The sequence below is a fragment of the Octodon degus genome, unplaced genomic scaffold (assembly GCF_000260255.1).
Source record: "Octodon degus isolate 3935 unplaced genomic scaffold, OctDeg1.0 scaffold00160, whole genome shotgun sequence".
NCBI classification, from domain to species: domain Eukaryota; kingdom Metazoa; phylum Chordata; class Mammalia; order Rodentia; family Octodontidae; genus Octodon; species Octodon degus.
Window position 1 is genome coordinate 1,821,892 of NW_004524736.1, and position 3,156 is coordinate 1,825,047.

At 31.7% G+C, this 3,156-nt stretch overlaps 1 non-coding gene across 1 annotated transcript; it reads left to right on the forward strand.

Annotated features, from left to right (window-relative positions):
* Positions 1 to 1,263: 1,263 nt before the first annotated feature.
* Positions 1,264 to 1,369, forward strand: LOC111813034. The gene has a single exon (XR_002818380.1). It is a non-coding gene; the product is annotated as a U6 spliceosomal RNA (small nuclear RNA).
* The last annotated feature ends 1,787 nt before the right edge of the window (positions 1,370 to 3,156 follow it).

Genomic DNA, 3,156 nt, shown 5'->3' on the forward strand with positions numbered 1-3,156 from the left:
TTCCAAAAAAGAAAATAAATGAAAATGAAGGCAAAGAAAAGGAAAGGAAAAGTAAGGAAAGGGGAAAAAAGGAAAAAAGAAGGGGGGGGGAGAGAAAAACCAAGCAATGTGTCACAGTTCATGTCTATAATCTGTAATGGCAGCACTCCTGAGGTAGGAGGTTCACGAAATCAATCTCAGCCTGGGAAATTTAGTAATTTAGTGAGACAAAATCTCAACATACAAAATAATTAAATAAAAGAGGTTGAGATAGTATCTCAATAAGAAGCCCCCGTATTCTCTCTCTGGTTCTGGTACAAAAAATACGAGAATGCATGTATACTGGATTAGTGCTGATATCTTTAAATTCTAACTATAGAGACATCATATGTGTAGATACCTAGTGCAGACAGAGTAACATAGTATCACTGCAACTAACTTCACAAATCAAATTCAATGATAGCTCTAGATTGGAGAAATATTTAAAGTACTTGCTGTACAAATGAAAATTTATATGAGTCAAGGTAACAATAAGATATATTTTCTTCTTAAAATTACTTTATATTGAAATATAATTGCTGTAGCTGTTGGTTGTCTTCGTTAATTTTGCTCTATATTTTCAATATCTTGGTTAAAAGGCACTAAAGTCTAAGATAAAATTTTGAAAATATAATAAACATGCAGTGTAATATAAAAACTGAGTAACTAAACACAACTCCAGCAATCTTAGAATAGTTTTTCAATACCATTACATCATGTGAAATGCATGCCCTGCAGAAAATGTTAAAGAAGCTACATTTGCATCGTCTTTCAAGCACTCATTATGCTTACTTTTACAATATCCCTGAAGGCTAAATGCTATCAATTCCATTTTCCACTTTGAGGAATTTAAGTGCCTTGCTCAATTCAAATCATACTATAAAGCCTTTATTGTAAACAACCCTTGCTTTAGTAGATATTAAATGATAATAGATATATGAAAGGCAATATGCATGCAGAGTCACTAAAACATAACTTAAAAGGAGTAGGCTTATTTCTACCTTGTATTTATTATATTTACTTACATACATATGATATCTAATCAAGCTTAGTCTGCCTTTCAGGCATAAACTTCACTTGGCTTCTAAATTACAGTAATAGTGACCTTGCCCACTATAAAATTAGGTGTTAAAACACACAAGATTATTTGAATTAATATTCAAAATTTTAACACTATGAGTACTTGCCAGAGCACAGAAACCAGAGTTTGATTATAGTCATGTTTTATCAAAATTTCAAACCCCTGTGATCACTTTGGCACACATGTTCTAAAATTAGAACTATACAGAGAAGATTAGCATGACCCCTGTGCACACATGACATGCAAATTCATGAAGCATTCCATATTTTCAATATGTACACACGAAACACAGGAGCACACAACTATATGAGACAAATCTTAATTGACATGAAAAATCTAATATCCAATACCACAATCTTAATAGGAGACTTTAACACCCTCTTATCTCAAAAAGATAAGTCAAGAAGACAAAACATTAGCAAAGAAATAGCAGTACTGAAGCAGAACTTGAAACAAGTGCACTTAGTGGACATGTAGAGTGTTCCACCCAACACCTAAATATACAATTTTTTCAGCTACACGTGTGTCAATTTATAAAATAGACCACATAATAGTCCATAGGTCATGATTAAGTATATGTAAGAAAGCAAATATTATCCCATGCATATTATCTGACCACAGTTCAATGAAACTGGAAATGAATGACAAAAGAAACCACAAAAATATAAATACATGGAAATTAAACAACACTCTCCTCAGCAACAAAAGGGTTGCAAATGAAATTAAACAAGAAATTAAACAATATTTACAATTCAATGTAAATTCAAGCAGAATTTATTAGAATTTATGGGATGCAATGAAAGCAGTTCTTAGAGGAAAATTTTAGCTGTGAACTAACAAATTAGGGAAACAGGACAGGAAGAAATAAAAACCTTACTGCTGTTCCTCAAATCTCTAGAAAAATAAGATCAAACCAAACACAAAGACCAAAGATGAGAGAAAATTATTAAGATTAGAACAGAAATTAAAGCAATAGGGCCAAAGAAAACAATACAAAGAATTAACAAATTAAAAAGCTGATTCTTTCAAAGATTAAATAAAATTGATAAGCCCCTAGTTAACCTCATCAAAAAGTGGAAAGAAGAAATTCAAATTTAGGCATTAAGGAATGAAAAGGATGAAATTACTATAGATAGTATGGAAATACAGATCATCACTAGCTTTTTTGAGAATCTGTACTCTTACAGAATCAAAGACACATAACAAATGGGAAGATTCTTAGAAAGGAAGAAATTACCAAAACTGAGTCAAGAAGATGTAAGAACTCAAAATAACATGATAGCAGGCAAATGAAATTCAAAATGTAATTTAAAAACTACCAACAAAAAAAATCCCAGGTCCTCATGGATTCACAGCTAAATTCTACAAAAGAATTTACAGAAGATATAATCCCAATAATCCTCAAACACTTCAATGAAATAGAAAAGGAAACATTTCTCACAAAATCATTCCTGGAGTCAAGCATTATACTGATACCAAAACCAGAAAAAGATGGAAATAAAAAAGACAACCACAAGCCAATCAACCTCATGAACATAGGTGCAAAAATCCACAATAAAATCCTAGCAAATAAAATACAGCAAATCATCAACAAGATCATATACCATGACCAGGTAGGATTCATCCCAGGGATGCAAGAATGGTTCAATATTTGAAAATCTATAAATGTAATACATATATCAATAGAGTGAAAACTAAAAACCACATGATCATCTCCATTGATGCAGAAAAGGCTTTGACAAAGTCCAACACTCATTTATGTTCAAAGTCCTACAGAAAATTGGAATAGAAGGCCTCTAATTCAATTTGGTAAAAGCCATCTATGACAATTTGGGTATTAATATGTGAAAGTTTCTTCTTATGTTTGACATAAACAAGGTAATAAATTGGACACCGAAAAATAAATGAATTAAATCTTTATTAACCTCCAAGTTCAGGTTAACAAGACTGCAAGGAATTTTAATGCTGCCATATGGTCTCAAGAAAGACATCAAGAAAATTTTTGCTGTCCTTCATCTTTAGTACCTGTCCACTCCTCACTCTAACCTTGAAATGAA